This window comes from Struthio camelus, chromosome 1 (genome assembly GCF_040807025.1).
Source record: "Struthio camelus isolate bStrCam1 chromosome 1, bStrCam1.hap1, whole genome shotgun sequence".
NCBI classification, from domain to species: Eukaryota; Metazoa; Chordata; class Aves; order Struthioniformes; family Struthionidae; genus Struthio; species Struthio camelus.
Window position 1 is genome coordinate 108,805,685 of NC_090942.1, and position 22,345 is coordinate 108,828,029.

The 22,345-nt window shown below is 37.2% G+C and overlaps 1 long non-coding RNA gene across 4 annotated transcripts in view; it reads left to right on the forward strand.

Annotated features, from left to right (window-relative positions):
* The window catches only part of LOC104144066 (uncharacterized), a 269,311-nt gene that overhangs the window by 131,019 nt on the left and 115,947 nt on the right, over positions 1-22,345 (forward strand). For 3 of the 4 annotated variants that reach the window (XR_011134964.1, XR_694046.2, XR_694047.2), the window contains exons 1-2: positions 2,693-2,956; positions 3,482-3,663. This is a non-coding gene — a long non-coding RNA (uncharacterized lncRNA). Of the gene's footprint in view, positions 1-2,692; positions 2,957-3,481; positions 3,664-22,345 lie in introns of those variants that run through there. The other variant, XR_011134965.1, reaches the window with a different exon arrangement.

Consider the following 22,345-nt stretch of genomic DNA (forward strand, 5'->3'; position numbering starts at 1 on the left):
ATTAGGAACTCAAAGGCAGACAACAAGGAGCAGAGCAAGGCTGCAGGTTGGCCTGCGACTGACAGCAAGACTTTGCACAGAGGCTGACAGCTCATTTTGAAGCCTGAGGAATAGGAGCAAGCAGTTTCAGCAGCCGAGGAGTGGTTGCTTGGGAGGACAAACTCACTGGCAGCTGCTTGAAAAAAGATACACATCCACATAGCCTGTTACAAGGAGAGGCTTGTAATTCATAAGATTGGTATGACACCCATTAATTAAATACTATATTTAACTTGAAAGCTTGTTCCTTTCTTCATATTATAGTCCATGCAAACTAATCCTTCCCTGAATTCAAGTACAGTTGATGCATTTTTTTTTCTCGCATAATCTAGCTCACCTTTAATGTTTTCTCTAACTTTTCATTATAGACCCCATCAGTGTCTGCAAGACTGGGAGTATTGTTTGTGAAAAAGTATGAAGAATTATAAAATAATGTTCTCTGTTAAACAGATGCCCCCCTTTTGCAAGTTAATTTAACAGAATTTTTAGTGTAGGAGACACTGCAATCTCTGTGGTATCAGCTCCTAGCATTAAGATGAGTCACTGGAAGTAAAATCATGACACAATAAAACTCTATATCAGCATACTGGCACCTTGTTTTAGCTGACAAAACAACAGTAAGACTTACAGCTTCAAGGTAACTATGTCTGCCAAAACTACCTGAAGTTCGTAAGAGTAATTAAGATCTAAACCCACAAGAATAATTGAAATATGCAAAACATCTATTGATCTTGAGCATCTGGTGACTTGTCGGTAACCATAGACACAAAACCAGCCTGTTTTAACATACTGTTAATTTGCAGTCTTTGATTAGCTAGATTTTTTTGGTATATATCCATGCCTTTAGCTAATAACCAAAGGGATCAGCCCTGCCGTTCATTACATTCCTTTTAATAGATGGCCTCAGCTTTGTATCTCAGCAGGGAGGTTTGCAATAGTGAATGTTCCTGTCAATTGAAAATTGATCTTTTCCAAGGGATGTTCCAAAAGATTAAGTAGGTATCTTCAGACATGAGACTCAGGTCACCTCCGTCCTGCAAGCAGCATATGTGATTTTTTTTTTTATTACTTTTTTAGATCTGAAATTACAGCCAAGAGCAGTGTCTCTGAGACCACAGAATATTGCCTCTTCTGCTAACTTTGAAACTAATATGTAGCTTGCAAGCTAGATAGATACATGAAAAAATAAAGAGTCTCAGTGGAATATAGATGGATAACAACTATACGCACATCAACTTGAAGAGAAAAATACCTTTCTTTATAGAGATGTTTCATAGTTTATTGATCTTTGCAAGATTATTTCTTCTCAGCCTCAAAATCTTCTGTAAAACAACTGACCTTTTCTTTTAAAATAACATATATAATTTTTATTTTGATGGACTAGAACCATAGGGCTGGGTCATGCCCTGTTAAATTCCGTTGATGGAAGCAGAATATAACTTGGAATAATGTCAGCCAAAATATCTTTCTCTCAAATTACCATTTTCAAGCTTGAATAAACTACAGAGTGAAAAAAAAAAAAAAAAAAACCTATACCCTACAAAGCATCCTGAAAAAAATATCTCATGCACGGTGAGGTTATCTGCAAATTTACTTAGTTGCAGATTGTGTTACAACTTGGATTACATCCATGGAATGGTGGCTGAAGTTCAAAAGATCTCAGAGAAATTCTAAGTCAATCTGAGGTATTTTACTTATGTTACACTGCAATACTAGGTGATGACTGGCTTTAGTGAAGCATCAAGAGATCTCTCTGTTCAGCTGCATTGCTTTCTGAGTGAAGCACGTTTGTTGTGCACAGATGTTGTGCACAGAAATTCTAGGTCTTCAGAAGGTATTCAGGAAGCTGCAGAGAATGAAAGTACTGCATTTTGCAAGGTTCTTTAAATGATCTACCTCTGGCGTCCTACCTCCATGCTAAGCGTCCATCCAAGACACATAGCATGGGCTTGTTACCCAGTAACTGAGAGAGAAGTTGTCTCCCTCGAAATGTGTCACTTCTGAGCATCTTTGGATAATCCCATTTGCTGAGAGTCAATCTGTTAGCCATCACATTCTCAGCACTTTCGGCAAACGTCCCTGTGACCCTGACTGCTGCATCCCTCTCCTGTCTCTGTAATGTGAAGTGCTAATCTATTATTTAACACTTCCATTATGATCTCTAAACTCTGGCAGAAATTGGGCCTTCATACCAGTTTCACCTCTGAGACACGTAATTTTGAAGTGAGGAGTTAGTCCTGAACCTGCTGCCATGCAGAGGTTAAATCAGCAATGGTGCCACTGTGCTGATCTTCTCTGAACTCACTTTTTGTTTTATTAATTTAATACATATATATGTGTGTGTATGTATGTGTGTGTGTGTGTGTGTATAAATATAAATATAAATATAAATATAAATATAAATATAAATATAAATATAAATATAAATATATAAATATATATATATATATGTAAATATATATAAATATATATATATATAATATATATATATATTAGTGGAGCTGCTTATTACATCAGTTGAAACACTACAGTTTGTTTTCTATATGGAGGGACTAATTTTCTTAAACCTTTCCATTTCCAAGTGGTAGCAAGTTACTTTACTCCTTGCCCATCTTTAATGCAAAGCAGCTTTATTAATTCTTTATATGGCAGTCCTCTGTGCCGCAATTACAGCATTAGCATTGAGCTTTTCAGACTTGATAACAGATTCTAATTTTATCCCATCTGGGTTATTGTGGGGATTTTTTTCATTCGTGGAGGTGGCTTTTCCTTCGTCATTGCTAGTAGGAGCTTAAAAGGTTTTCTTTGCTACTAAGACCAACTGCTGCTTTCTTCTCCTCCAGGACAATGTATCAGCAGTTCTCTGGATAAATTGTGTAGAAGGCAATCATTTGGAAACTCTTGCCAAGCTGGGGAGGTCAGTAGATTTTGATATTGTTTCTTAAATAATACCACAGTAAAGCTGCTCTAGCATACTGGCGTTGAGAGGAAAGGTTATAGAATGCTATTGTGTTCATTTACCAAAATAAAATAAAATATGTACTAAGTTAGGACCTTGGATATTTATGTGAACATCCCAGTGCAATCACTAGGATGTGTGTGTACATGTGAAGCCACAGATAGATGTTGCTGCCAAATGGGAACGAACATGAAATGAAGGAATAGCTTAAAAAAATCACATTTTATCTCCTTTAGTAATTTTAAAATCATTTTAGGAGTTGTATTTTACCTATGCACTGGTGTTGACAGTGACTCAGCTGACAGTACACTTGACTAAGATGTTTAAAGAAGCAGCTTATCTCAGGCTCCTAAAGGCTCCTTTAGGCTCCTAAAGTCCAAATGATAGTAAGCGATGGGAATTTCATAGAAGTTATTCTGTCTTTGAAAAGTAACTTCTTATAAGTGCTTACTTGTCTCACTCATGCCCTCTCTGAATATGTAGTTTCCGGGAAGTACCACACAGTCTTCAGCTATCATCGGGAGCTTTGCGAGGGCCGTGGATGGAAGTTAATCATTCATTAAACTACAATATGGCTTGCAAGGCTTGGGAATGAGATGTACTGCACAGCTGCATATATTCCTCATCTGCAGGTAGAAATCCCCCTAAAGAAGCCTTTTTGGAAGGTGAGTCATCACAGTCTTCAAATGAAACAAGCTCAGTCTTCCTGGCAGAGTATCAAGGTTAATAATTATGAATATTTTTTTCCTGTATTCACTGATATCGATACTTTCTGGTAATTTTAATTAAGCAGTGTGGAAAGTAATCGTTAATTTAGTACCATTTCTGTGTAGCACATTTAAAAGGATTGAGACAGCCAGATTTGTGCAAGTATATTGACAATTGTAAACTTTATCATAACATTGACAATTCATTGGTACAGTTGTGAGTTCATTCGATATTGGCACTGACAGTCATTTTATCAGTATTAACACACTGGCTGATAACTTTCTTTTATAACTGGACATCCAAGGAATGCAGTCCTGATTTTGCTTTTCTCTAACCTTAAGTTTGAAATACACACATGTGCCATAGTTGTGTGGACTTTTAGGCAGTGATTACAGCCTAAAATGTATACGTATTTTAATTTGCCATCGGTGCTCTGTAAAGTTGTTAAACATAGGTTTACCATTTCTGTTGTTTGTGTCCTTGCTTGTAATATTTATATGTTACTGTATGCAACCATTGGAAAATGGTTGAGCTCTGCCGCTATGCCAGTTGAAATCATTGCTATACCTTTAATTGAGTATAGTTAAGGTTATGGTAGACTAAGTGTGGTCTTGGTAGAAGTGAATTGTGTTTTTCTTTCTGTGTTTCAGATGCTGCTTATTTCAATGAATATTCAGTATTTAATAACTGTACTAACATTACATGCAACTAGCTGTTACTAGCATTGCAAAGATACCAAAACACGCAAGCTTTGTCAGGGTCTGTGTGCATATCACATCCCGTATCTGAATTAGGCATGCTCTATGTCAGGAAGTAATAGAGGTAGGAGTTTTCGATCTAGAAGATTTACAAGGGAGGCATATGGATCCAATTATAAAATATATCATGTATTTTCTTCATATGCATGCTTTTTCATGTCTGTAGATGCACTCTGATTAGACTGTAGTAGTCTTGATGAGGTTTTGCATAAGAACAACCAATATTATCAAAAATTACCAGATTATATCTTTAAAAAGTTGGGGAGTAGGTCACTGTATGGTCCAGACTTTATCACTCAGTCAAAGCAAATTGCTGTTCATCTAGATAGCCTCTAATATTTTCGAAGATCCTTCTCTGTTTCAGATAACTGATATCGTAAAAATATTTTGGATTGTTCTTCCTCCTCTTATGTCTCCTTGGGAGTTTGAAGTAAACTACAGAAGTTACTGCAGTTTGTTCTTTACGTTTTTTATATATTTGTAAATGCTCTGTTTCTCCCTGGTTGTCTCTAGTTAAAATGTAGCTACCAAAACAATATTGTAATGTTCATTCCCTGTGGCGGAGACAATAAGTCCCGGTATAACTGTTACAACTCCACTGGCTTGTGTGGCTGGTGTGATTTCACTGTACATACCTGTTCACCTTGAACGTGAAGTTCATAGTGAAGAGATTTGACCGCCTTTTCTTTTGGCAATGTAGTGCATCTCGTTGCAAATGATGTAATTTCTGATCTTCTTACTATATTTCCCCTTGCTTTATTTTTCTTTTAGTATAGTTTTGATGAATCTTAATAATTCTTTTCTCCTAGCTTTAGGCTGTCTCAGGTCCTGCAGATGGCTACTCACTCTTTTTTTCCCCATATTATTTGTTTTCTAGTACATATAAGCCTCATTCAGAAATCAGTGTCTCAGCCTTTTTGTTAGTTTGGAATGGAGGTGCTGAGGAATAAATATAGTTTTACAGATCCAATCCTAGAGCATCTTGGAAAAATGTTTATATGGGTCAAAATAAAATGTGCTTTTTTGTGCCATATATGACTGCCAGTTTGTACCTATTCTATTAAAGCTAGGTTTATGTGACGTTATCCTCTACATGCTGTCATCTGAGAGGCTGCATTTAAGGTTATTTTTCATCAAATACTCTCATGCATTGTTTGGATTTAAATATTACCTTTCCTTTCAGCAGTTTGTTTGGAGTCTCCCTCTTGTCTTGTTTCCCCACGCTGTTGATGTTGCGGTGTAGTAGTATCTTTTCAAACAGAAGATTATATAATTTACTGTAGCTAGCATCTTATCAATGCATGAAAGCAACCACTAAAGCCAATAGTTCTCAGAAGATATCTGTCCTCCAACTCGATCAATAGGCTGTCATTTATCATTATCCTTTTCAGGACAAATTAGGCAGCTTCCCATTCTTGTGGCAGGCCTTTATCTGAGCGAATTTTGAATTAATTTTTTTTCGAGTAAATTTTTGTGAGGTACCATATCAAATGTTTTATTGGAGTCCAGACATTCACTGCCTTCCCTTTGTCACTAATTATTTTACTGTCTCTCTTTACAATCTCTTTGTCTTCGAAGTTTGCATCTAATATAGAATATCTTCTGCACGATAGATAATGGGCATGTTTCTTTAATGAAACATTTCAGTTTTGAGAACAGGTGGTCAAGCATCTATTCCACTGACACAAGGAAAAAGCTGTCTTGAGTAGAAAATAAGTCTCTTGTATGTAAAATACAATACCTGCCATCTCAAATTGAATGGAAAATGTTCTGAGTATGTCACTGTAGCAGAGGCTCTATATCCAAATTATGTCACGTGCAAGCACTGTTTTGTTTGTTTCTTTTTTCTTTACATTGGCAGCTGCTAAATAAAAGCCATTTCAGTTTCCCTTTTTTGCTGATTGAGTGGTTAGCCATAAGTCCAGTTTCTAAACAGCATCTGGCACTTTTTATGCAGCTATAAAATATTTAAAAATAAGGCGAACGGCTTTTGGCAAGCTTGTTACTTGAAACCCAAAGGGAATTCCAGAGTATATAGGAAGCTGTATTATCTCTCTGCCAATGCAGCACATGCAGTAACATGAGTCTGTCTCCTGTGTTAATACTCGAGCAGTCAGAGGGAAAGAGCTGAGCCTTGTCACCTGGTACAGCACCCTGTCCTGACTGCAGCATGACAGGTGCCAGAAGATTACCTGATTAAACAAAAATCTAATCATTTACAGCTGAGATACAGAGGGACACCCGTGTCGTGCTAACTGTCATACTTTTCATGAGGGATCAAAGCATGACAGATTGTGTATGGGCTAGAAGAAAAACTTCAGAAAGAGGTTGGCCACCTTGAAAACTAGAATGAGTAAGGCCAGTCATGTGCTGGCATGCTACTCTTTAAAAGATGAGTGTGGGATCATGCTATTAAAAAGATAAACCTTGGATTATTTCCTGTTGTGAAAACAGTAGAGGCAGAAACTGGTGTTGGAGGTAACAAAAATGATATATCAGGAAATACAGAAATACAAAGAATTACGTATTTGTTAGAGCAGCAACAGGTGCTTACAGTGATAAGAGAATGGAGAGAGAAGAGTCTCCTTTCTCAGGCAAAAAGTGCATAGGTAATGTATCTCTATAACTGTATATTCAGCATCAGCAGGGTGTTACCTACTGAAAAAAATTCTTATATGTAGTGGCACAGCAAGGAAGAGGTTTGATTTAATAAAATGTTTATTGCTGTTTGCAGAGAGCATAGGCCGGATGCTCAGCTGGAGTAAGCTGGCATGACTCCATTGAACCAGTGTTGCAAGCTTTAGGGATTTATCGATATTCTCGATACTTTTGTGTTTTTATAAGACTTTTCTGTAGATTTTTTCGTGCTATGCCAGCTTTTACCTTCTGATCCTTGCAGTTTTGCTTGTCGCATAAGTAGTTGCCATGTCCCTTTTATCTCTGATGGGAAAGTCAGGCTACCCCTTACAAAGATGGCAATCCCTAAAGCTTAAACACAGTTATCTGTTTCCTCTGTGATTCTTCCAGCATCCCTGCACTGAGATAACTGCAGCACTGGCACAGACAGCAGGCTGCAGCAATCCATACATGTTAGCGTATATGACACTTGTAGAGGGGTGACAGGATTTCAGTTTCATCAGATACATAGCTGGCCTGAGGCTTAAAGAAAATGGTCCAGGGACAACCTGCCTGATGTGTATCACCTTCTCTATTATACCCTCCATGTTCTTCCTTTGGAAAGCTTGGGCATGGGTATTACCCTTGGAAACTGTTACGTACTGCTGGGCTGTAGACTTTTATCTCTTGGCTAATAGGAATATGGTAAATTGGTTTTTAAGCCCTGCATATAAAATAGAGTTTAAAGTTCTCAAGATTCAGTCTTGAAGCCAATAGAGAAAATGAAAAAAAATCATTTTAAGTCTGTAAATCGAAGATTCTTCTTTATTTTCCTAATATACTCTCAGGTACACTATAAAGACAATGAAAGTGCTGGTTAGGGGCTTAGGGCATGCATTCATTTCTCTCCTGCGTGCTTTCTAATGTACCCCTTTACAGGAAAAGAACTCAGCAGTGAAGTCATTATGCCACTCTACTGTACATAAGAGAAGTGATTCTGAGGTTTATTAACCCCTGGAGTAAACTAATGGCATAGAGTATGTCCTGTAAAAATGGACATTTTAGAAAAGAAGTGGCGGCTTTCCCAGGAGAAACACTCTGTTCCACTACTGTGCTGGAGTGGAAGGGTTCAAGATCATGGTAACTGTAAAAATATATCCTCACTGGGATAGCACTCTGCAAGTTATTTAGCACAATTTTTTATTTATGGTGATATACAATTGAAAGGCAAATATTCAGCAGCTTTGCCATTCTTTCATGTTTGGGTGCACACATATAGGAGGAGGACAAAAAAAGGAGATGGTGCAAGCTGTCATCTAGAAAACTATTATGTCTCCTACTGAGGTGAGAAAATATGAGGCAGTGTGAGTAATGAATGAATACCCAAGTGCATTTGTGTGTGCTATATATACGAATGTTTTATTTTGTTGTATCTCTGTTTTGAGGAAATGAAAGGAAGGAAAGAGGAGAGAAGAGAGGAAGGATGCATGGAAAAGTAGGATTGTGTTATTACACCTGTAGTTTTAGAAATGCTTCTGATTTTACATCCTTAAGACGACATAAGAGCACAGGCAAGAAAACAGTTCCTTAGTCTATCAGCGTACCAAGCAGACAAAAAGTGCTTAAATCAAAATCTACCAGCACTTTAAAACTAAAGTTCTCCCAACCTCCCTGCTGAATGGATATTTTCCATCCCTTTAATGAGTGATGCCTAAAGGCATGTGCCTTCCCCCCCTACCCTTCCTGTCCCACAAGTGACCCAGATCCTTTTGACCACTTAAAAAAATTCAACCTCCATGCTTAATAAACATTTCAAGGCTTTAAATGTCAGCTCTGGTCTAATGCTAGTACAATTTATAGCAGTCTGCTTTCTGCTTTAACAGATCACCTGTTTAGAAACAGTTTTAGAAGTGCCTTCAATTCCAGATTGAAGACAGAAATCCTGTTCTAGTGGCCTTCGGGCAAAAGACTGTTTTCTGGCCTGAAATTACTCTCTCTTTTCTACAAAATGTCATAGGAAAATTATAAGGCTTTTATCTATCCCCACAAGAAATGCATGGAAAAAATACATAGAAGATGCTTTGTGTGTGTATATAAAACATGTTTATGCATGCTTTATAAAACACAAATGTTTATAAAACATCTAATTGTACATATGTAAAACATACATTTTATAAATACATACTTACCTTTTTCTCTTCCTTTTGAGTTATAAGCGCTCAAGTTAAAAGGCTCATAACTCATCTGATTATAAGCACTTGCGAAATAATATTCTTCTCTTGCTTGTGTATGTTTGATATGTGAAAGAGATTTTTACTGTCCAGGAAGACAATGTACGAGTGTCATGCAGTAATGACTTTGGTCCTTTTTGTAAGTGACTTTGGGACAGGGGAGGGTAGATATAATTTGTGGATTACACCTCTTTTACAGGTTTTGAATCCTGTCCTGCCTAAAATCACCGAAAACCTATTAAGATAATTTTCTTGTTGAACACTATGTGAAGAAATTTACATGTTGGGGAGGATCTTAAGTTTCCTGAAGAAATTTCACGGGCTATAGACTTTTGATATTATGTTATTTCAGATTTTTTTTAGAGGACCATGTGATTAAACTATGTTCAGTAAATATTGTGGTTCTCACATTTTTATATTTGAGATTAAAAAAATAATTGAGAATTGTCCTATACTTTTTCTACAGGTATTTGAGATACTTCCTTCTTTTTTTCCAACAGTCATCTGGGAGATGCATGCAACTTATTCAAGTCTTTGAAATTATTCACAGAAATCATTTATTGCATCTTTTGCAAAGGGATACAAGGAATCTCCCCCTGTTCTTGTTTTGCTTCTTTTCTTTCATTATTACTCTCTTGTTGCACAGTTTTTTGAAATGCTACGAAATATAAAGCTATTTTTATCACACAAGAATATGCATAATGACATAAAATAAATTTCAATTTATTTAGCCTTTTCTAGGATAAAGTCCAGTTGCAATCTTTAAAGTATACCCTAGCTGCTATTACTCTTCCATGGAACTTTCAAGCTATGTTTTATCTTAAAGACTCATTTAAATACTATATCTTGGCTTTTTGCTGATGTAAATGTTCTGTAAAATAGATAAACTATTCTCAGTCACTGCTGTGCAGTTGCCATATATATTTATGCTAAAGCTGTCTTTTCAATTTTTAATAATCTCTTTGCATTGAACATTTACATTTTCATGAAACTGAACTTTTTACAGATGATTGTGTGTATTTGTTTTTCATTCATGCTCAATATTTTTGATCACTTAGAATACTTACATTAAAATTGAACCTCATGGAGTAGCCATGAAATTAATTTTCAGCACTTATAAATGAGATATTTTGGAAGGACAGCTCACATGCTGGAATAATTTATGAGGTCCAGGCAAAAGACAGGCTTGAGTGAGCACTGTCGAAACCCTGGGGCAAACAGGCCCCTGTTAATGCTTGTAACCCTGAAGAGCTGTTCTTCTAAAGTCTGGGCCCTATGTGTTGATTCCTTTTTCTGTGAAAGTCTCCAGATGATAGAGTGAGGTTAAAAGAGCTTTCACCCTCTGTAGCAACACCCATTTTCTGCCCCGCAACTGCAGAATGGATATTACCCATCTTCCCAAACTATGCCATGGCTTCCCTCCCACCTTGGGTCTAAATACAGAAGCTGAGCACTAATGGGAAATCTGTTGATGATCCCATCTAAAACTACAGTCTTTGGCCTATCGGGCCACCCAGCATGATGCAGCTGGAAGACAGGGGCTCAGCTCCGGCCCCACGCAAGCAGTGCCTGTGTCGGCTGTGGGTGAACGGGGACTCGGCACAAAGGAAAGCCGCTCTCCTCTTCTTCTCCAGAAGGCAACCGGGAGAGAGTTCTTCAGCTTGGTAATAGGGAACCCCAATTGTACTTAAAGGCCCTAGATAGTCTTTATGCCATCTAAATTCCTCAGTGCATACTAACAAGTATGTGTTAGTTACACAGTTGAGATTTTGAGTGTTACTTTGCTTTGGAAATAGTTATATCTGTCATTTATGGTATCTGAATAATAATGAGACACACATATGCTTTCTCTGTCTCTCTTCAAAAACAGATAATCTCCTCTCTTGAGTCTCTACCCATGTAACTCAAAACTTATCTCAAATACTTGCTGTGGAACAGTCTGTCTGCCTTTCTGCTGTTGGTTGTGGTTGCTGTTCCTATCACAGCTAACTATTTTTATCTAACTGAAGAGACCTCAGCTTTTGAATGCATACATGGTTTTTTTTCAGGTAGTTTTTAAATCTGGGACATCTTCCAGTCTTATTTCCCATCCTTCCACAACTGAAGATGCTTATAGTCAGAGGAAGTAAGAAGCTGACTGAATAGGAAATCAAGAATGTAATGCTGAATACAATATAATTTGGTTGTGCGTACATTAGAAGGCAGACTAGTCAGCTAAGCAAAATGCTGTACAGATCGAGATGGAGAAAAAGAAATTTCTCTTGCAGCCAAGGAGATTTACCTGTGCAAGCTATCCTGGGAGAGATAGAGTTAGTTGCTCAAGCAGTCACCTGGAACTGAGCTTTAGAAGAATCTTCTTTCACCAGAACTGATCAGAACTTTGGAGAAGTTCAGGCCGGAAATAAAGAATTTTCAGTAGGTTCATTTTGAGTGGGTTTGTTCATTTACCCTCCTCCGCTGTTGTGTTCCTCTTTTGTTCATAGATTTCTTCTTCTCATGTATTTGTGCAAAAAGAGCATAGGTACCTAACTATTCTCCGCATTTTGTTTCGTTCTTCTGTCAAGCTGGAGTGCTTGATTTACTGTATACGTTTTCTGCCACATATTAACAGCTGTTCTGAGCAAATGCTGTTCACTGCCACTGTAATAACTAAGCCAACCGATATTAAACCTTGAATGTAACAAGTATAAAATCAATCGCTCTCCTTAAAAAAATGTAGCATTATCTTCTTGTTTCATTTCTCATAGAAAAAAGGTCTAGTAGGTTACTGTGTACAGTGCCTGTCATCTTTCAGATTTGTGATTGTGTATGGCAACAAATAGTAGGAATTTGCTGTTCCCTTCTATGGACACAGAGTCGAACCTTGTTCTAGGATGCAAAGCAATCCTTAGGAGCTTCTCATTTGTGCAGCTTATTCCAAATACGTTTTTTACATTAAGAGTTTTGCCTCTTCCAAAGCACCTGGCTGCAGCTAATGATGGAGACAGGTTGTCACTGACAGCTTGTTTTTGTCTCACTTCTTCCACCCTCATTTTCTGCAAAAGAGCTGTATCAGAGCCCCTATCTCCCTCTCTCCTTGCTTCTTTGCTTTGCTAGTCTGAAGGTTAAGAGGGGTTCTTATACTCCCTTGCATGGTTCGGTGAGTGCTGTGGATGTATTCGCACCAATCTGTCACCATTGTTATTGTCTGCATGTGAATTGTCTATACTGAAAACACAAGTGCTGTAGTAACACATCAGGAATAAATACATTACTGTAGTGTATGCAGCTGTCTCCCAGCTCCTCCTCTGCAGTGAAAATGCGGTGTATGAGCAGTATCCTGAAGGAGAATCCTAGGTTCAAAGTGATTTTCTGTTATTTCACAATATGAGTTTATTAAATGATCTGTCTGTTGGCTTCACATTGCTTTTGTATTTTTCTACCATTCTCATAAAATTTTTTTCTTCCTTGCCCGCCAGATGCATTGCATAGCTTCTAAACCACAGTAAAGATGACTCATAGTAGTAGCTCTCGATTTCTCTCTCTCCCCATTTCCTGCCCATTACATAAGCAGCACTTTTGACCAAATTGTAGCTTTCAGGGATTCTCTTCAAAGTTCTCAAGCTATTGTTCTTTATTTACTGTTAGTGAGGTTCCTTTGTATATGGCTTTTTTTTTTTTTTTTGTAAATATAAGTCTATTTTTCTCAATGTTATTAAACTCACAAAAATACACTTAAAAATGGTTTATTATTGGAGCCAGAGTTGCAGAACAATTCTTAACTCAAAATTTAGAGCTTCCTGATTATACCTCTTCCTGAAATAGCAGGGTTTGCCATCAAAACTTTTTTCTGGATCCAGAAAGAGTTCCTGTAGTATTAAAACAAACCTGTTCTGTAATTACTGATGCGAGCGGACCGAAACAGAATATGCAGCATCTATGCACTCTTTTTTGTTATAGCTGTGTTTTCAAATTATTTTTGTAGGGCTGTTGGTGGTTTGTGGTGGTTTTATTTGTTTGTTTGTTTTTTAGAAACATGAAAACACCTATGACATGGATGAGAGGGAGAATTCCTTTGTTTTTAGGAATAATTAGGATAGACTTAACCTTCCAGAGATAAATATTTCTAAAATGTTACAAGAAGTGGCTAAGGCAAAGAAAAGAGGGACAGGCTGGTCTATTAATCTTTATTTTATTGCTCAGCTTGATAGATGGTTTTAGTGTTTCAGTCAGTTAGTTGCTACTAATAATGGAAAAGAAAGTCTACTAAAAATGCAAAAAACCTACAGTGCTTTGTTTTGTGGTGGACTACTGGCTGGTACTTGACAACAGCTAAGGTGACAGCTGCCAGTTCATTTTATAGTTCTTTGCTTTACAATTACGTACAGCTGACTGGAAATGTTCTAAGTGTTGTTCCTTTGCTAATAGGTTTCATTTAATGTTGGTTCTCTTAAGTGGCTTGTTACTGGATTTCAGGTTGATATTTTCCTGCTGGGAAACAAGCCTTCTTTAAGCACATGTTAAGGGTTACTTCTTGTTCCATGTAGCTAATGCTTCTCCACCCCCACCTGAACTTCTCTGTAATGATATCCAAAGGTGCTTAATTTTTTAAGGTTCTCTTGGGGTCCTGCGGACCAAACTCCTGAAAACTGCATCTACTATCCTTTCTACATTGTTTCTTTGTTTTCTTTTTTCCTGAGAAAATAATGCTTTTAGCACAACTGTTAATACGATCCAAAGCTTGGTTTCTGAAGTCAAATTCACAGAAAGTTTCATTGATCTTTGTGAACCTGGGTCAATCATGGCCCTAAACAATTTTGCTAACATTGATACCCTATGAGTTGATAGCCTGTCAATGTTCAGGAGTCACTCAGTTAGGAAGCAGAAATAATCCCAGGTGACTACCTGGGATTAGTCGCAGCAGTTACAAACAGTGTTAGAGATTAGCAAAGGTGAAGTGTTTGCAAGCATTCAGTTGGCTCCTGTATACATATTGCAGCCTTACATAAAATTATTCTTAATGACAAGCATGTCTGTAAAATGGAGATCCGGATGGTCATAATTTCCCAGAAAGCAGCAAAAAGGTGACTCCAAAACTCCGTTTACTATCAAAAAGTAGCTGCTGTGGGACAGAAGGGATAACAGCAAAGGTAAAGGACCAGAGTTAGAATTTGACTGACATTAAATGTTATTTCTGATTATGTACATCTTTTTGGATGAGGTTTGGATATTCAGTTTTGAAATTCAGAGCATTTAATAATTCTGTTGTTTCATGTTTCCCTCTAGTATGAAGCAGGTTTGTTTGCTGTCTGTAGCGTTTAACATTTTCATGAAAAGTGAGTGATGATATTTATGAAAATCACAGCAATATTAGTCCAGATAGAGGCAAATTCACTTACAGTCTTTCAAAAATTGAACTACTTTCAGGTCACTGTGGTGCCAATGATAGCTTTACTGTAAGATACTCTGAATAATTCATAAGGAAAAGAATAACATTCTGACATTTACCTAATCTAGCCCAAAAGATTAGGATCTGATGGGAAACTTGATAATATGCATTAACTGTTTGTAACAGGGCAGACTTGAAGACCCCGCACAGGGACACAAGACTCCTCTCTTGAGTCATTCTGATATCAGGTGCTTGAACTCTGCATAAAGGTGCAAGGTAATTATTACTGAGTTGTAGAAGCAAGTGCTGTGGTTGACTCCACTGAGATTATAAAGAGGACCTGGAGGCTCTTGTGGTAGAAACAAGGTTTTGAGACAGCAATCATATAAAGATATATATGAGGCTACCCAAGTTTGGGGAAGAAGCTGAAGGCTTCTATTTAGTGGTTGTAATAGCTGCCCAAAGTTTTGACCATAATCCTCTGGTGATATGGGATAAATCTGTTAGTTAACACCCAGATGGGATGGGAAGAAGACTTTTCTGCTTGTTGATTCCCAGCAAGTCAGAACATGTGTGTAGTCTAAGGTCTTTTTCCTTCTGCTGCCTCAAAGCCCAGTGCAGGGAAAGGTAAGTGTGAAACATATTGAATGTGTATATATTTTGTTTGACGGGTTCACTGCTTCAGTGTTTCTCTAATTATGGGGTTACCAGTGAACATCTTTATCTTTTCTAGGAACTGATTAACTGACTTCACGTAGCATGGAATGTCTCTTTCTAATAATGTTGCTTAGTTAATAAATTGGATAGCAATGTCATAAATTCTGATAGCAGATTATTTCTTCCTGTTTTAGTACTCTTGAGCTGTGCAGGTTGTCTTTCTTAGTATCTCTTTATCTTTTTTCCCAGTGATCTTCCCTGGCAGGTCACATAGTGTATTGTCCTCTGCATGTCTTAAGTGCTCTATGATTTATTTTCATTCATGTGCCTTCCTCTATTGTTAATTAAACTAAACATAACATCTCAGGTTCACGACAACTTCACTGTTTCTAATGTTCATCTTTTCTTCTGCTGTGTCCCTGATCAGAACAACTGAATGCCCTAAGGAAAAATACACAATCTCAGGCTTTACAGCACTGATTTTTGTTTGGAAATTGTCAGAGCACAAAATACTGCCTGAGCTGTTATAATGATCCATGCGTAAGGAGGCAGATCTTGGCTCCAGGGAAGGCCGACCTATTTAATAGAAAGATTGGCTAGCCCAAGGAAGTCACTTTTTAAGCAGATTGAGGTTGCTGTGATCTGAAGGGATACGTGTGTTAGAACTAATACGTTACTGCCATACCCATGATGCTTTCCTCCTGCTTATTTTGTTTTAATTCCAGCAAAAAACACGGAAAGCCCCCCAACAGTGTCTGTTGTTGACCTGCTGGGTTTATGGCCCCAGGTAGCCGAACACTTCAAGCTACTCATTTTAAAACATATCGCTGACAGCTTGGATGCGAGGAGAAAGCTTAAAACTTGTGAAGCTTGAGAGACAGAAGGAGACAAAAGCTAGTTTGACTTCCTGTTTGGAGGGCTCTAGACAAGAGCAGGAATCCCAACCACCTGGTGGTGAAAGGAACACAGGATTAATAAAACACTTCCCATCAGGCACCCCCTTGGAATTGTGTACATTAATTTTGTTTCCTACTTGAGAGAGACAGTATTATGATGATAAGCCCTAATTATTTCATAAACTTTTTTTTTTTTTTGCTCTTTATCCAATCTTTAAAAAATTAATTACCGATTCCTCATCTGGTCCATTAGTGAAAACCTACATAAATTATATGAAAGAGCTAAACAAGTCTTGTTTTGAAGGAGGTCTATCATCATATAAAACTACTGTAAAAAATTGCAGTGTTTAAATCAGCGATATAGCTTCTTTTCATAATAAGTTTAAAGAAATATATATTAAAAAAATCCGTATTTAAAAAACAACCAAAAAACCTGCCCACCTTCTTTACTGAAGCGTAGGGCAATGACATAGTTTATACAGCTTGGGTTATGTGAAATGCAAAAAAATTTACAATACTGTGATGCAGTGTTTAAGCATCTAAACAGGACTGTCAGGTGAGGAGATGATATTTTTGTTGTTGTTCTCATGTTACAATGGAGTTCATAGTTAAATAAAATGAATGTGCAAGGGATCGTGCCGTTTCTAAGCAAGAAAATCTTTACTGTGTGTGGCTAGGTAGAACACTGACTTTAAAAAAACAAGGAATCTGCCTATTTAATTTGGTATGGATTTTTTTTCTTCCTCCCTCCCCCACCCCCCAATGTCTTGCTCAAACTGCATGGGTTTTGCAGGTCTAGTGAGAGAAGGGTGGGATAGACGGTGTATAACATCTGATATTGGGCTTATGAATAAATGTTAGTTCAGCTGTGTAACTTGACAATAGATTAGATTTAACACAATATTGATAATGGTGAAAATAAAGTGGTTAAGAAAAGGCAGCGCTTAACTGCAGTCATCAACAATCCATCAAAGAATTTCAGCTTGTCAGTTTTCTTGTGTAATGTAGCCATTTACAGTATATTATCAGATAACTTCTATTTAAAAATTGTATGCCTATTTGGTGGGAAAAAAGTGTGCTGCCTATATGAGTTCACCTAGGAATCTAACAGTCTTCCAATCCAAAATTCATAGAATAACAGGTATTAGATGACAGACTTAAAGAAACCTAGCAGGTCACATTTAGTTGTTTTGTCCGCATATGATTATTTTTTATAAAATTCCTAATTTTACTACCTTTATTAGAATATAAATGTGAGATTTCCATTTCATGCACATCTGAGGGTTATTCTACAGTCTAGTAGACATCTCAAATAACCTAAATATTTCTCACTCACCAGTAGTTCAGCTGCTTCCTATTAGAAACTTTAGGTTTTTTTCCCCTTCTTAATTATTATCCTTTCAAATATTACTGAAGCATGCTCTTACTTACCATGGCTGTCTCAGCTTAGTCTTTCTAATCCATCTTTACTTTAGTCTTTATTCAGTGAAGTTTAAAAGCTACTTTGATCTTTGTAAGCTCTCCATTATGGCAGTACTAATGCCCAGAATGTTCTTCCTGTAACCCACAGAAAAAATATTATACCAATAGTCTGGTATGAAGCCTTGCTAATAGTTTGTGCTTAAGTGTGGTGGGTTTTTTTTGTTTTGTTTTGTTGGTTGGTTTTCTAAGTGTCCATCAGCTTAAAATAAAGTTGCCCCTCCCCAAGTTTATTTTGAAATTTCTTTACTTAAAAAAAAAAAAAAGAAAAGAAAATGTACTTCCATAAGAGGCAAAATTCAAATGCAAGCAGTGAGAATCTCTCTGGTTGAATGATATTTCTTGAGGGAGAAGATAGACCAAGTTAAATATGTAACTGTTAGTATTTAGATTCACCAGGTCTTCTCATAAAGCAGTTAATTCACACTCGTTATTGTCATTATTATTGTCATGGAGGGTAGAAGATCAAAGAGAAGGGACTTCAAAAGTCTCTTTCTGTTTTTTTTGGAATGGATTTATAACTGGTGATAATTTTTCAGGGCTCCCTTTAAATTAGTAGGATCATGATTGTTTCTGCCAGATAAGAACCTGCTCTGTATGTAAAATTAGAACTATATATACACATCCCATATCTGACTTTGTCCTCAACTGTAGCATCTTCTCACTCAGTCATTAGCATTTATATAGCACCCCTCCTGCAGACATCTTGAAGAGTTTTACAACTCAGAGCCAATTAAAGCAAAGCCAACTCAAACAATTTTGTTTAATTTGAATTGTGTCAGTGAGCCCTGAGGTAACTCTGAGAGGAATAGATTGAAGCTATGAAAATATGACTTTCTTGTAATTTTTCTCCTCTTACCTCATTTATACCTTTAAGATGACTGGACCATCCAAAGTAAGCAAAAGTCCTTGTTATGAGGAAGAGAGTAAGATTGCTTATACAAGGATGACACATTCTCAGGCTGGAGGAAGGGAGCTGATGTCACTTGGACTATGTCGCATTCAGTGTTTACCTCTCTTTCAAGTTGCTATCTGCTCTGACGGTAAGAATAATAAAAAGAACAGAACAGGTGCAGAGTTTAGGAGCATTGGAAGGTACAGTTGCAAGCGTGTGCGTCTAAATTAGTGGTTGGCCTGGAGCTTGGGTATGCCATCAAAGTAAATAGTTGCCAAGTTGCTATACTTAAAATTCTCAGCAGTTCATCTTGTGTCTCACCAAGTATGGTGATTAAATGAAAACATTGTAACTACTGGGATATAAATGTAGAAAAACTGTGAGAAGTAAATACCACCGTAACAATGTGAAGGTGTTCTTGCCTAATCATAAGTTCAAGATTATGTTAAATAGAGGCAGCCACTTGTTTGTGTTTTGGCTTGCCTGCTTTATGTAAATTATGTATCAGGTGTTGTTTCTGTATATAATTGCCAAAAATAACTTGTTTGTGTGCCCTTAATGATAAATACCAATATCTGGGAGTGCTACTATATTAAGCCAAAATAGATTCAGCTAATCAACTGCACTGTATGTGCAGAAGTTAGAAGGCTAATTAATTAGAGTTACTATGAACTTTGAGAGACAATTTTTACCTATCCTATTTCAGGAAAAGATTGTGATACTCAAGTAGGACTCTGTCCCAAGTTGTTCTTTCTGTGTGAGCGAGTGGAGGCCTGAATAAGCCAAAGCCGTGCTTCCTCCATCCTGCTGGCTCAGCTGAACTATGAGAAATAGGGATCCAGGTATGTGTGAGAAAAGGAGCGCTGCGCTGGGGAGCGAGTCAGTCGAGCAGTGCTGCTGTAGTAGCTTTGACTCCTTATGGCACAGGCTAGTATAATGCAGACCATGTAAAAAAAGCTGAGTGACTACCAGTTGCCAGTTTGTATTGCACAGATAAATGCTGAAGGTTTCAAATCAAGTCTCAGTGAAAACATTGCTACAAAATTATGTGCATCTTTTTGCTTTCCCATATGGCATGTGCAAGAAAACGTTCATGGCTAATCTAGTGCTCCTAAATTAGCTTAGGACCCCCTAAATATCTTCATCAGAGTCTTTAGAAGGCCGAACCAGCTTATAATGTAAAAGGTTTTCTTCAAGGAATCAGGGAAAGAGCAATAAAGCTGAGTCCCTCATAAAAGGAGGGACAACTTGGAATGTTTCTGCCAATATAGACAGGGCCACTTGTGGCTTTACCTCATCTAATAGTGTGGCAGGTAACAAATGCTAGCGGGTGGCACTGGACGCCTGGTCTGAAGGAGGTGTCCGTCCTCCAGGAAGGAAGGAGCGAGCACAGCACCCATCAGTGCTGTATGAGACTCTTACAGGTGTCCTGCATGGTATTAATCATAATCAAGTTTGAAAACAAAAAAGGGATGGTGCCTGTAACCTTACATCGATATTGCAAATGACAGTGACCCAAGGTATTGACAGTATTCTGCATGTGGATTTTGATGGTATATGGTACTGTTTACTCCTCTTTCATGCTGAGTGGAGCTCTGGCCCTGTTGCACCCAACAGAAATCTTACTTTTCTTTAACGCATATGGGGCTTAAAATACGTATAGTGTAAGAATTTCTATTGAAATAGGTCAGTTATAACTTAGAGTCTAAAATAGTTAAGATGTGGGTCAATTTAATGAGATTTACTATTCATGCAGAAGATTCCCCCCGCATCTCTTTACAGTGAAGAAAGGGCTACTTGCATTTTTTTTTTTTAAGTCAAAAAACAAGTGGTTATCCAAATCACACTGCTCTAATATTTTGCATGCATTATTTAAACCTTATAGTGATCTTTTTAACAAATTCTGGTCTGTCCAAAAAAACAGCTCACTGCTGTGCAGAGTGACTTATCTTAGGGTATGTGCTTCTTAGGGTATGTGATTTCTTTTTTTTTTTTAAATCCCTTTATGGAAACTCCAAGGCATATTATTTCAAATACAGTTATTTAGTTTTCTGTAATTGTGAAGCCTTAAGGTTTTTTCCAGTTCTAAATAAATAAAACATAGGTATTTTTAAAGTATCTCAAACAGCTATTTTCTTATAAATTTATAAAATAGTAATCTGTTGCCTGGACTCCTTCTGAATCTGTATGTAAAAAGACAGCACTGTGTAACTGTTAAACTATTTTTCTGCTGCAGCATATCTTACAGGAATAGCTTTGCTGTATCTATGTGTATCATTTGGTTTTGGTAGTAATAGATTATTTTATATAAGGAGTAGAGGTTATTAGTTCAGAGTTCTCAGTATTGGTCTATTATGAGGTGAAATCATAGATTTATTATCTGGTTTCTAAGCATGGCCTTTCTAACATTGTATTTGTAGGGGTGATATGGGTTGTAAATGCATCTTTAAATTATATATGAAATATACACGTGTGTGTTCAGATATTGGCTCTGCTGTTCACTTTCTGTCCAGTCTCCAGCTTTCATATCCTCCTGTCAAAAAACCTTCCTGCCACGTGTCTTCTCACTTCCAGTCCCTGACCTGTCTTTTCTAGTGGATTTTCCAGGTACCCACATAAGAAGGGAGACTGCTCCTGGCTCCTGCTAACAGAGAAGAAAAAGGGGCTGGCTAATAACTTTGTGATCATGACCAAAATTGCAATGCTTGCAAAGCATTATACAGGACTTGACAATGCTGAAATATATTGGAACACTGTGAGTAAAAAAGAAGACAGAGGATAAAGAGGAATTTGGGGCTTCTGAAGTTTATAAGGATCCCTCAAGGCATTTTAATTGCCTTAAACAGACAGCTCCACTAAATACGATGTCAAAAGATGCACTGTGAAAATGGAATTTGTTTAGTGTTTTTTATTATTCTATTGAATTGTATAGTTGGAAAAAAATCTCCTAGTGTCATCATCCAGTGAGGTTTTCAAGAATAAAGTGAACTGTAATTCCCGCAGAAACATACCTGGGATGATGTTAGAAATGTAAATAAGTGCCTGACCTTATCTCTCTCTCGCTCTCTCTCGCTCTCTCTTTTCGTCCTGTCTCCTGACTGCATTAAGGAATCGAGTAATACACAAGAAGGTACTTGCCGTAGTTACCAGCAGTACGAGGAAAAATGATATGTTTGAGTGAGGTGGTGCTACCACACGCAGATTAGGACAATGGTACTCGTAAATAATGGTATAAGGTCAAAGGCAGTAAGAATTCAAAACTTTTGATAAAACTGGCAAATGTAAGGTATTTGGCTTTGAGATAATTTTTAAAAATATGTTCAGTGTTACTGTCTTTGCCGTGATCATCACAGAGTTCTTCCCTGGTAGGTGAACTGAGAAGATCATATAAGCAACTTGCCCAAGCATATGCAGGCAGCCAATAGGAGAATCAGCCTTTTGCTTTTCTAAGTTGATGTTTAGTTATGTGTTGTATTGTGACAAAAACTACATTTTTTTAGAGGGACGTTGATTCTAGAATACATTACAGTAACACTTTTCTGCTGTGTTTTATTAAAATCATTCTGAAAATGAATCAAGGTTCTATACTTCAGTAAACTTCTTATTATTTTTGTTTGTTTGTTTTTACTGAATAACAGCATTGTTCTATATGTTAATATACTTTGTCTAAGGGTTAATCAAGGAAAAAAGCCAAAATATAAAACAGAAACTTCTTTCTATCCCATTTAAAAGATGTAGA